This window comes from Arachis ipaensis, chromosome B1 (assembly GCF_059453495.1).
Source record: "Arachis ipaensis isolate K30076 ecotype BB chromosome B1, ASM5945349v1, whole genome shotgun sequence".
NCBI classification, from domain to species: domain Eukaryota; kingdom Viridiplantae; phylum Streptophyta; class Magnoliopsida; order Fabales; family Fabaceae; genus Arachis; species Arachis ipaensis.
This window is the reverse complement of record NC_142436.1, coordinates 128,847,284-128,860,775: the sequence shown is the minus strand read 5'-3', so window position 1 is coordinate 128,860,775 and position 13,492 is coordinate 128,847,284.

Here is a 13,492-nt window from a genome sequence, read left to right as displayed (position 1 = left end):
TTTTATCGGATTAGATTTTTTATTGGATTTACGGATCTCAAGAAATTAAAACCGGAAACTCGAATGTTTTATGGTTTCTCAATCTCTCTCCCTTACGGCTTTTCCCTTTTTCTTTTCTCTCAAGTTCCATTCGGTAAAGTATGAATGAAAGAAATGGGAGTGATTAAAGCTAATGGGAATGGATGGAAATTTGTGGTAGCTAAGGCATTTAGGTGTCATTAATCTTATATATATATATATATATATTGCAAACAAGCCACGTTTACTTCTTCTTTTGTACACTTGGAACCTTGACCAAGTGAATGAGATAATGGGAAGAATATATAATGACATTCCATGATTAAAATAAATATTGGCTAGGTGTCAAGGTTAATAAATAAAAGAAAGCATGTGTTATTATTATATATATACATATGCATAGTAAATCAAGTTCCATTTCCTTTCTTTGGTTCCCTTGAAGGCTACGTTAGGTACCTTCCAATAATAATAATAATAATAATAATAATAATAATAATAATAATAATAATAAATTTTACCTAATCAAAATAATTTTTTTATAGATAATTTAAATTTAATAAGATAAGTAATAATTAAATTAAACTTTAATAATGATAAAATTTTATTTAATTATTTTGTTGAAAATAATTTTCTTAAAAGTTACATCTCAATATAATACAATAATTTGTAAATAGTCAATTATTTAATTTATAAAAATTTAGAATCTTACATCCTACCCCACTTATAAAAATTTCGTCCTCGAAAATTGATAAAAGATGGAAAAGATTCATTTCCAGTTCACTTTTAAAAACATCAAAGAAAAGAACCAAAATGGTTTGGCATATTCAGTTTTTCAAATGTGAAAAAAAAATCATATCTCATGATGATGACAAAAAAAGAGTAGTGTACTGCGGAAATTTAGAAAGATTCTTAAAATTAGACTCTAACAAGGATGCACATAATAATGACAGGTAAATAACATTAAGGTTGAATGTTCCGAAAGGTTCGAGTAATAACCATGAACGTGCTCGAATAAGGATATGTATGAATGACAAGGTATGGTCAGAAAATATTCGAAACACATCCCAAGATGAAGATTCAGAACAAAGAATTCCACTGCAAGGAATCAAGGAAGAGATGACTTCAAACCCACTAGCACGAGTAAAGAGTATACGTCGAATCGAATCCAACCCATAAAACGTAACTTCTAGCGGAACCAAACCCCGTAATTCGTATAACCTATTATTTCTATTTCGCCTATGATAATCCATTAGCGTTTCCATATACATGAATCATTAGTATTAAGTTGGCCAGACCTAATACCATGAGAGATGCAACGATCAACTAACAGCATTAATCAATAGACAATCATGCATTTGAAACTCAAACTCTTGTCAGTGGAACAAGTCTTACTGCATGACAGACACTCAGAGTATGCAGTAAAGCATAGTCAGTCCATTCCCAAGGCTCTAATGAGAACGAACTGCTCTGATACCATAATGTAACACCCTAACCTTTAGCACGTCATGATCGTACCGAAAGTAAGGAGTTACTAATCTGTTCTCCTTATTTACTATTTAATATTGAGCCTTTAGGTCGATATCGCGTTTCAGTTTATAAGAGAATACCAGAAAATTATTTGTAGTAATTAAAATCACACAATTATTAATAATAGTAAATGCTATACAAATGAATTCAATATAAACTCAAATACAATACCTATCCCTCTGGATAAAATAAAACTTAAAGCAACAAGGGCGAGGGAACATCTATAAAAATAATAGGAATCACAAGTTAATCTACTAGTCGTCTGCATCTTCTAACTGAATCTTCGAACCTGTGTCACTGAAAGGGTGGAAGATTTTGTGGTGAGAACAAACCACACGTTCTCAGTAGGGAATGGGAATGCCGTAAAAGTAATGAATTTGATGCAAATAATTAACTTACTTAGTAAAACTATTTTGTTAATCCTTTGGAAATATTTTTATTTCTACTTTAGATAAATAATTACTTTTCTTTAAATTTCTAAACTCAAAACAAAACTTAAATATAAAACTAGTCACATTTTCTGTCTCTCAGCCACATAGTTAATCTTCAGTCAAAAGTCAACTCGTAATCACTTTAATACACTCACAAACAAATAGTGCAAGCAAGAGATTCAATTCAATGCACAAGCAAGTCACAACAAGACAAACAATACAATCACAAAGTAATAAAACAAGCAAGCGCAATCAAATGCAAATGTGCAAACAACATGATGCATGTCTATCCCTAACGCAGGCCATGAGCTCATGTGTCGGTTGCCTACCTGCTCCCGACATTACCCGGGCACAAGTCCCAGATATGGCTTTCCAGATGCATCGGTGTGCTTATAAGTCGTACGGCTATGCCGCATCAGTGTGACTTTCCAAATCAATAAGCGTACATCTGGAAAACAGTTCTCAGTGTGTGGGCGTCCCCACTTTACATTTGGCACTAAGGCCCAAACAATGTCACATCTGCTCTCCTGTGGCAGACGCTTCATTAATTAATATATTCCTTTAATCTTTGTTCTCTGCTCTCCTGTGGCAGAGATTCCTTTTTCTTAAAAAAAAAAAAAACTCAAAACAACATTTAGAACAAAATCTCTCCTTACAAAATTGGATTTAAAACATTATTTTTTTCTTAATAAATCTAGTTTAAAAATAAAATACACCTTTTCTCAACTAAATAAATCTCAAATAATTTAATTTTTCAAAACCAAATCTTTAAAAATAACTTTTCAAATAAAACCTCAAATTTTATAAAATTTCGACAGCACTTCCCCTAAAACTCGGGGTTAGCCACCCTTTTTCGGGTCCCAACTGAACAATTTTCAACCTCTTTTCAATCGAGAAATCAAGTACATATTCATCAAATTCAGTCACATACACAATTCAAACTCATCATTCAGTCATTTCAAACAATCATAAATTATTTACAAATATCCACTAGACTTCCATGGCATTCATAGTTTAAAAACAGTTAATTTCAAAACAAAATCCCCTACCTCCGTACGAAATCAAAACAATAGAAGGTCCGGAGAAGCTTTCTGATCGAGCTGCTGAAGGAGAAAGCGTCAGAAATCGTCTGTGCTTCCTAAAACTCCAGTTAGCCGAACTCAAGGGGCAGGAGAGCTACGTCACCGTCGACTTCCACCGATTAAAAGTGACGCCAATACGTAGAGGAGAAGGATACAAACACTTTTATCGGATTAGATTTTTTATTGGATTTACGAATCTCAAGAAATTAAAACTGGAAACTCGAATGTTCTATGGTTTCTCAATCTCTCTCCCTTACGGCTTTTCCCTTGTTCTTTTCTCTCAAGTTCCATTCGGTAAAGTATGAATGAAAGAAATGGGAGTGATTAAAGCTAATGGAAATGGATGGAAATTTGTGGTAGCTAAGGCATTTAGGTGTCATTAATCTTATATATATATATTGCAAACAAGCCACGTTTACTTCTTCTTTTGTACACTTGGAACCTTGACCAAGTGAATGAGATAATGGAAAGAATATATAATGACATTCCATGATTAAAATAAATATTGGCTAGGTGTCAAGGTTAATAAATAAAAGAAAGCATGTGTTATTATTATATATATACATATGCATAGTAAATCAAGTTCCATTTCCTTTCTTTGGTTCCTTGAAGGCTACGTTAGGTACCTTCCAATAATAATAATAATAATAATAATAATAATAATAATAAATTTTGTCTAATCAAAATAATTTTTTTTATAGATAATTTAAATTTAATAAGATAAGTAATAATTAAATTAAACTTTAATAATGATAAAATTTTATTTAATTATCTTGTTGAAAATAATTTTCTTAAAAACTACATTTTAATATAATACAATAATTTGTAAATAGTTAATTATTTAATTTATAAAAATTTAGGATCTTACAGGCGTAGCCTTGGCAGCTTCCAGGGAGTGTTGTTAGTGAAACTGGTGCCTAACTTGACAATTTGGGCGCCTAACTTGGAATGTGGCCTAATCCTTGTGCGTGCTTATTAATGTCTTGCGCCTAACTTGCCTCTCAAGTTAGGCGCAGCTTTGGTAGTGTGGTTGGAGAAGAAGTATGGACTATTATACATAGTTGGAAAGCTCTAGAAGTTAGTTTTCCAACGCCACTGAAATCACGTCCATTGGACCTCTGTAGCTCGAGATATTTAGGTTTGAGTGGAGAGGTCAGGGTTGACAGCATCATTCGCCTTCTTCTCTTTTTCTGCGGAAACTCCATCAAATCCAGCCGAATGCTACCTAAAATAAACAGAATTGCACACGAATCAAAGTAGCATCTATAGTGGTTAAAAGATAATTAATTCTTGATTAAACTCGATAAATTGAATGCAAATTTACTAGGAAAAGGTAGGAAAGATGCTCACGCATCACAGCACCAAACTTGAATTGTTGCTTGTCCTCAAGCAACCAAAACTAATACAAGATTAAGATGTAAATTTGCATGAGAAGTGAGAGTTCAGTTATTCTCATGTCTCTTCTTAAATTTTGATTTATCTATTACAATTCTGAACAGTTTTGGCATCTCACTCTCCTTTGAATCAGAGGAATGTCAATGTCATTCGGAATTAGAATCCGGATTATATTATGAATTCTCTGATCTTTATATTTCTGTTTAATCCTTGAACATAGCAGATATCCTTAAATTCTCAATTAACTTGTGCTTTGCACCTTGAGCCTAACTGTGACTTTAAATGTTCTGTCTCAAGGGTTAATTGACATAAGAACACAACAAGGACTTAACTGGGGAACTCTCTTGAAGTTCTGATTTTTCTTTCAGCTACTCCCAGACAGTGGTGCTCAAAGCCTTTGGCATACTCTGCTAAATGTATTTGATCTCGACTCTAAATGTTTTGTCTCAAGGATTACTTGACACATGAACACCACAAGCATATGATTAAGGAAACAACTCTTTGAGCTTTTAATCATGTCTGACCTCCCTAGTTATTGATGCTCAGAGCCTTGGACCTTGTTTTTTTTTCTTTGCTGTTTCTTTTTGCTTCCAGGATTAACTTCCACTAATTTCAGAAAATTCATAATGGTTCTCCAAATTCCTTTTCCTTATACATGAACATTCCTTGATTCAAATTCAGATATGCACTTTTCATGTCATGCATTCAGAATCACAGAAAATACCACCACATTTAAGTAAATAAGACTACTCGTAAATATAAACTCAATTTCTCGTGCAATACATCACGTCTTTTATTTTCTTTTTTTTAGATTCAAGCTCAGTGAGTGGTACATGAGACAAATTTTTTTAAACTAAAAGCAAATAACAGAATGAAACTAAATCTAAGAACTGAAAGTACTAAAGATCATGCAGGTAATCAAAGCAACAGAAAATAGAAGACAACAAAATAAGAACGGAATGGGACATAGAATGAAAGGAACTCAACCACCTCAGTTATCCTAGTGGTCGTCTCATTCTTCAGGTTGTGCTCCTCCGTGAAAATGATTCGCTTCCCTTTGGTGCCATTAAAATAAATAAAAATTCCACAAGCGAAGCGACAACACCAAACTTAAAAGTTTGTTTGTCCTCAAGCAAAGAAAAGCTGAAACAGGGAGAGACATAAAAAGACGTACGGAGGAGTAAAAACAAATATTATTGCAAAAGAACAAGAAAAATAATAAAAGGACAAGAGATGTTAAAATTAATATATATATATATATAAATTTTTTTGTATTAAATTTTTTTTGTATTTTTTTTAGGGGAGGGGTATATCACGGTTAGGAAAAGGGGGGGGGAGGAATATATATATTAGGTGATGGGGACGGGGAAGGCAAACACGAAGGGAATTTTAAAGGAGGATCTGGGGTGGAAAAGGAAGTGAATCACAAGGGATATGGTTTAGGAATTAATAGGATTTGGTTTGGAATTGGTCAAAGGTGGGGAGTTGGGGATCCGTGCGCTTAACTTCATGTTTGGATAGTGACATTGTGCCTAACTTAGGGGAGAGTTGCGCCTAACTTCACTTGGTGTAGGGATGTTGGCGCCCAACTTCAAGCTCCTTGCAATTCACAGCGCCTAACTTGAGGCCTTCCGAGTGCAACGACTATCTCTGCGCCTAACTTGACCTCCAACGGCGCCTAACTTCCTTTGGGTCCTCACACCTAGTGCCTAACTTGAGAATCCTCAAGTTAGGCGCGGACCAGGCAGCACGAAATTCCCATTACACAGCTTCATGTGGCGTCTAAGGTGTCCGAATGAATATATTCTAAGGTGTCCGAAACTCAGTTTTCAGGTATCTGTTCCTGTTCTAATTACTCTGCATGATCCAAACATACATAAAACAAAGGAAAAATAGTAAAAACTCAACTAAAACTAAATAAATATCAAAATTAAATCAACAGAGATCAAACTAAAGGATACGAAAACATTGGGTTGTTGCCTCCCGACAAGCGCTTCTTTAATGTCATTAGCTTGACACTTGATTGTTGAATTTCTTCCTCTTCTTCTAGTTGGTTAAAAGAAATGACTCCAAGGGGGGAGAGGTGAAGATTAGTGCCCCCTGATATAAAGTCCTCCTAACAAGCTTTCTTTTATTGTGATTAGCTTGATTCACCTTGCTTGTTGGGGTAGAGGTTGGATTGTTTTTTGCTGACCTTTTCTTCTTCATAGATATTTTCTTCTGTTTCTTGGTCACAATCCCCTTTTCAGTATTTTCCTTGATTGCCTTCACTTCTTTGATTTCAAAATTTGGGTATTGTGTGATGGTTAGAGTGTACCCTTCATCAAGAACTTCTTGAATTGGTGGTTCAATAAACTCACCCTCTATGCCACTCTCTGCTTCATTGGAGTGTAGATTCCCATAATTGTTTTCATCCCTTACAACGTCCTTTGTTGGTGCATCTTCCTCCTTTGTTTTTGCATCTTCCTCTTTTTCCATGTGTGAGGGTGGAAAGTTCTCTAATTCACTGGAGTATGAACTCCTTTGATTGATTTCCTCACTTTCTTCCATAGGATCTTGCATTATATCTCTTGGGAAGGAATTTGCTTGTTCCTCTTCCTGGGACTTGATAATTAACTGCACATATTTCTCTACATTTTTGACACCCGTCTTTATATCATGTATGAATTCTTTCATGAGAAACTCAAGAGATGATGGCTCTTGATATGAATAAGGAGATGGTGTCTCTTGATATGAATAAGAAGGAGATGATGGTTCTTGATAAGAGTAAAAAGTTCTTGATAAGAGTAAAAAGAAGATGGTTCTTGGTATGAATAGGGAGATGGTGGCTCTTGATATGGGTAGAAAGATTATGGTTCTCGATATGGATAGGAAGGTGGTGGTTCTTGGTATGAATATGGAGATGGTGGTTCTTGATAGTTGGAACATGGAGCACTGAAGTTTCTTTGGTTTTGACTTTGCCAACCAAAATTCGGATAGTTACTCCATCCACAATAATATGGATCACTACTTGGGTGTGAGTTGTAACCCATGTGATCTCTCTCCATTATTTTTCCTTAGCACAAAAACCAAACAAAATTAAACGCACCATGTGGTAAACAGGCAAGTAAAGAAGAAAGAACATAAAGAAAAATAAAAATAAATAAGAAAAATAAAAATAAAATAAAATATAAAAGAAAATAAAAATCAAAGAGAAATAAAATAAAGAAAATAAACTGAATAATTAAGAAAATAAAATAACTAATAAACAAAAAAGAGTATAAAATTCAAACTCAATGAGTAAAATAACTAGGAACAATAAAAACTACTAACGGGACACCAAACTTAATTTAAGAAATCAAGAGAAAAAAAATTTAAATAAAATAAATCAAATTTTTTTTTAATTTCAAAGAAATAAGTTAAATGAAATTAAAGCAAAAATGTCTGATCTAAGAAATCAAACAACCAGTAGTTGTCAATCACTGTCAATCCCCGGCAACGGCGCCAAAAACTTGGTGCGGAATTTATAACCCACAAACTAACCGGCAAGTGCACCGGGTCGTACCAAGTAGTACCTCAAGTGAATGAGGGTCGATCCCACAAGGATTGATGGACTAAGCAACAATGGTTAAGTGATTACTTAGTTAGACAAACAGAAAATAGTGTTGAGAGTTCAAAGAGCATTAAACAGTAAACTCAGAAGATCAGAAGACAGGCAATAAATAAGTTAGGAATAATATATGGAGAAACAGTTAAGGTTTCAGAGTTATCTATTTTCTGGATTGACTTTTCTTAATAACTATTTTAATCATGCAAGATTTAACTCATGGCAAACCATATGTGACTAAACCCTAATTCCTTAGACCTTTTTAGTCTCCTCTAACTCTCATCAACCGCCAATTCCTTGGTCAATTTATTCCAATTAGAGGGTGAAGTTTAATTCTGGTTATTATGCCACAAAAATCCTAATTATCCAAATATAAGAGGATTATATGTCATGTATCCTGTTAAATCCAAATAATGAGAAATTTAGGAGAATATGTTTTCAAGCTGTTGTTCAAGTAAAGAAATTTTCCAAGTTATACAAGAACTCAACTAGAAAGAGGGTCATACTTCCGTTCCACCCAATTTCATAAAATAAAGAACGAAAATAGTTCTTGAATTAAATGAATCAAAACATGAATTAAAATACAAAAACAATAGAATCAATCCATACAATAGACAGAGCTCCTAACCTTAACAGTGGAGGTTTAGTTGCTCATGGAAAAGAGTGAAAACTAGGATTCTGGTAAACTGTAAATTGGACTGAGGTGGAATAATTCCTGAAGAGAAGTTTCTTTTTTCTTTTATATCTAATCCTAATTAATATAAATTATAATTTCTAAAACTAAATAATATATTTTCCTATTTTTGATTGAATTAAAGTTTAATCAGAATAAATAAAGATCTCGCGTGGCTTGTGCAACGGGGTGGGGACCACTTGATTGAGGGAGAGCTTGCGCCTGACTTCGCATGAAGCTGCGCCTTACTTGAGGTGGGCAGCGTGTGTTGGTGTGGAATGCTTGAGCATTGGCGCCTTACTTGAGTAAATCATGCGCCTAACTTGAAGGAATTAACTACTCTTGCGTGTTGTTGTTGTGTCTTGCGCCTAACTTGAGAAATCTCAAGTTAGGCGTAGCCTTGGCAGCTTCCAGGGAGTGTTGTTAGTGAAACTGGTGCCTAACTTGACAATTTGGGCGCCTAACTTGGAATGTGGCCTAATCCTTGTGCGTGCTTATTAATGTCTTGCGCCTAACTTGAGAAATCTCAAGTTAGGCGTAGCTTTGGTAGTGTGGTTGGAGAAGAAGTATGGACTATTATATATAGTTGGAAAGCTCTAGAAGTTAGTTTTCCAACGCCACTGAAATCACGTCCATTGGACCTCTGTAGCTCGAGATATTTAGGTTTGAGTGGAGAGGTCAGGGTTGACAGCATCATTCGCATTCTTCTCTTTTTCTGCGGAAACTCCATCAAATCCAGCCGAATGCTACCTAAAATAAAAAGAATTGCACACGAATTAAAGTAGCATCTATAGTGGTTAAAAGATAATTAATTTTTTATTAAACTCGATAAATTGAATGCAAATTCACTAGGAAAAGATAGGAAAGATGCTCACGCATCACAGCACCAAACTTGAATTGTTGCTTGCCCTCAAGCAACCAAAACTAATACAAGATTAAGATGTAAATTTGCATGAGAAGTGAGAGTTCAGTTATTCTCATGTCTCTTCTTAAATTTTGATTTATCTATTGCAATTCTGAACAGTTTTGGCATCTCACTCTCCTTTGAATCAGAGGAATGTCAATGTCATTCGGAATTAGAATCCGGATCATATTATGAATTCTCTGATCTTTATATTTCTGTTTAATCCTTGAACATAGCAGATATCCTTAAATTCTCAATTAACTTGTGCTTTGCACCTTGAGCCTAACTGTGACTTTAAATGTTCTGTCTCAAGGGTTAATTGACATAAGAACACAACAAGCACTTAACTGGGGAACTCTCTTGAAGTTCTGATTTTTCTTTCAGCTACTCCCAGACAGTGGTGCTCAAAGCCTTTGGCATACTCTGCTAAATGTATTTGATCTCGACTCTAAATGTTTTGTCTCAAGGATTACTTGACACATGAACACCACAAGCATATGATTAAGGAAACAACTCTTTGAGCTTTTAATCATGTCTGACCTCCCTAGTTATTGATGCTCAGAGCCTTGGACCTTGTTTTTTTTTCTTTGCTGTTTCTTTTTGCTTTCAGGATTAACTTCCACTAATTTCAGAAAATTCATAATGGTTCTCCAAATTCCTTTTCCTTATACATGAACATTCCTTGATTCAAATTCAGATATGCACTGTTCATGTCATGCATTCAGAATCACAGAAAATACCACCACATTTAAGTAAATAAGACTACTCGTAAATATAAACTCAATTTCTCATGCAATACATCACGTCTTTTATTTTCTTTTTTTTTAGATTCAAGCTCAATGAGTGGTATATGAGACAAATTTTTTTAAACTAAAAGCAAATAATAGAATGAAACTAAATCTAAGAACTGAAAGTACTAAAGATCATGCAGGTAATCAAAGCAACAGAAAACAGAAGACAACAAAATAAGAACGGAATGGGACATAGAATGAAAGGAACTCAACCACCTCAGTTATCCTAGTGGTCGACTCATTCTTCAGGTTGTGCTCCTCCGTGAAAATGATTCGCCTCCCTTTGGTGCCATTAAAATTAACAGAAATTCCACAAGCGAAGCGACAACACCAAACTTAAAAGTTTGTTTGTCCTCAAGCAAAGAAAAACTGAAACAGGGAGAGACATAAAAAGACGTACGGAGGAGTAAAAACAAATATTATTGCAAAAGAACAAGAAAAATAATAAAAGGATAAGAGAGGTTAAAATTAATTAATATATATATATATATATATATAATTTTTTGTATTAATTTTTTTTTGGATTTTTTTGCGTATATATATATATATATAATTTGTATTTTTTTTAGGGGAAGGGGTAGATCACGGTTAGGAAAAGGGGGGGGAGGAAGATATATATATATATATATATATATATATATATATATATATATATATTAGGTGATGGGGACGGGGAAGGCAAACACGAAGGGAATTTTAATGGAGGATCTGGGGTGGAAAAGGAAGTGAATCACAAGGGATATGGTTTAGGAATTAAAAGGATTTGATTTGGAATTGGTCAAAGGTGGGGAGTTGGGGATCCGTGCGCCTAACTTCATGTTTGGATAGTGACATTGCGCCTAACTTCACTTGGTGTAGGGATGTTGGCGCCCAACTTCAAGCTCCTTGCAATTCACAGCGCCTAACTTGAGGCCTTCCGAGTGCAACGACTATCTCTGCGCCTAACTTGACCTCCAACGGCGCCTAACTTCCTTTGGGTCCTCACACCTAGCGCCTAACTTGAGAATCCTCAAGTTAGGCGCGGACCAGGCAGCACGAAATTCCCATTACACAGCTTCATGTGGCGCCTAAGGTGTCCGAATGAATACACTCTAAGGTGTCCGAAACTCAGTTTTCAGGTATCTGTTCCTGTTTTAATTACTCTGCATGATCCAAACATACATAAAACAAAGGAAAAACAGTAAAAACTCAACTAAAACTAAATAAATATCAAAATTAAATCAACAGAGATCAAACTAAAGGATACGAAAACATTGGGTTGTTGCCTCCCGACAAGCGCTTCTTTAATGTCATTAGCTTGACACTTGATTGTTGAATTTCTTCCTCTTCTTCTAGTTGGTTAAAAGAAATGACTCCAAGGGGGGAGAGGTGAAGATTAGTGCCCCCTGATATAAAGTCCTCCTAACAAGCTTTCTTTTATTGTGATTAGCTTGATTCACCTTGCTTGTTGGGGTAGAGGTTGGATTGTTTTTTGCTGACCTTTTCTTCTTCATAGATATTTTCTTCTGTTTCTTGGTCACAATCCCCTTTTCAGTATTTTCCTTGGTTGCCTTCACTTCTTTGATTTCAAAATTTGGGTATTGTGTGATGGTTAGAGTGTACCCTTCATCAAGAACTTCTTGAATTGGTGGTTCAATAAACTCACCCTCTATGCCACTCTCTGCTTCATTGGAGTGTAGATTTCCATAATTATTTTCATCCCTTACAACGTCCTTTGTTGGTGCATCTTCCTCCTTTGTTTTTGCATCTTCCTCTTTTTCCATGTGTGAGGGTGGAAAGTTCTCTAATTCACTGGAGTATGAACTCCTTTGATTGATTTCCTCACTTTCTTCCATAGGATCTTGCATTATATCTCTTGGGAAGGAATTTGCTTGTTCCTCTTCCTGGGACTTGATAATTAACTGCACATATTTCTCTACATTTTTGACATCCGTCTTTATATCATGTATGAATTCTTTCATGAGAAACTCAAGAGATGATGGCTCTTGATATGAATAAGGAGATGGTGTCTCTTGATATGAATAAGAAGGAGATGATGGTTCTTGATAAGAGTAAAAAGAAGATGGTTCTTGGTATGAATAGGGAGATGGTGGCTCTTGATATGGGTAGAAAGATTATGGTTCTCGATATGGATAGGAAGGTGGTGGTTCTTGGTATGAATATGGAGATGGTGGTTCTTGATAGTTGGAACATGGAGCACTGAAGTTTCTTTGGTTTTGACTTTGCCAACCGAAATTCGGATAGTTACTCCATCCACAATAATATGGATCACTACTTGGGTGTGAGTAGTAACCCATGTGATCTCTCTCCATTATTTTTCCTTAGCACAAAAACCAAACAAAATTAAACGCACCATGTGGTAAACAGGCAAGTAAAGAAGAAAGAACATAAAGAAAAATAAAAATAAAATAAAATATAAAAGAAAATAAAAATAAAAGAGAAATAAAATAAAGAAAATAAACTGAATAATTAAGAAAATAAAATAACTAATAAACAAAAAGGAGTATAAAATTCAAACTCAATGAGTAAAATAACTAGGAACAATAAAAACTACTAAGGGGACACCAAACTTAATTTCAGAAATCAAGAGAAAAAAAATTTAAATAAAATAAATCAAATTTTTTTTTTTAATTTTAAAGAAATAAGTTATGAAATTAAAGCAAAAATGTCTGATCTAATAAATCAAACAACCAGTAGTTGTCAATCACAGTCAATCCCCGGCAACGGTGCCAAAAACTTGGTGCGGAATTTATAACCCACAAACTAACCGGCAAGTGCACCGGGTCGTACCAAGTAGTACCTCAAGTGAATGAGGGTCGATCCCACAAGGATCGATGGACTAAGCAACAATGGTTAAGTGATTTACTTAGTTAGACAAACAGAAAATAGTGTTGAGAGTTCAAAGAGCATTAAACAGTAAACTCAGAAGATCAGAAGACAGGCAATAAATAAGTTGGGAATAATATATGGAGAAACAATTAAGGTTTCAGAGTTATCTATTTTCCGGATTGACTTTTCTTAATAACTATTTTAATCATGCAAGATTTAACTCATGGCAAACCATATGTGACTAAACCCTAATTCC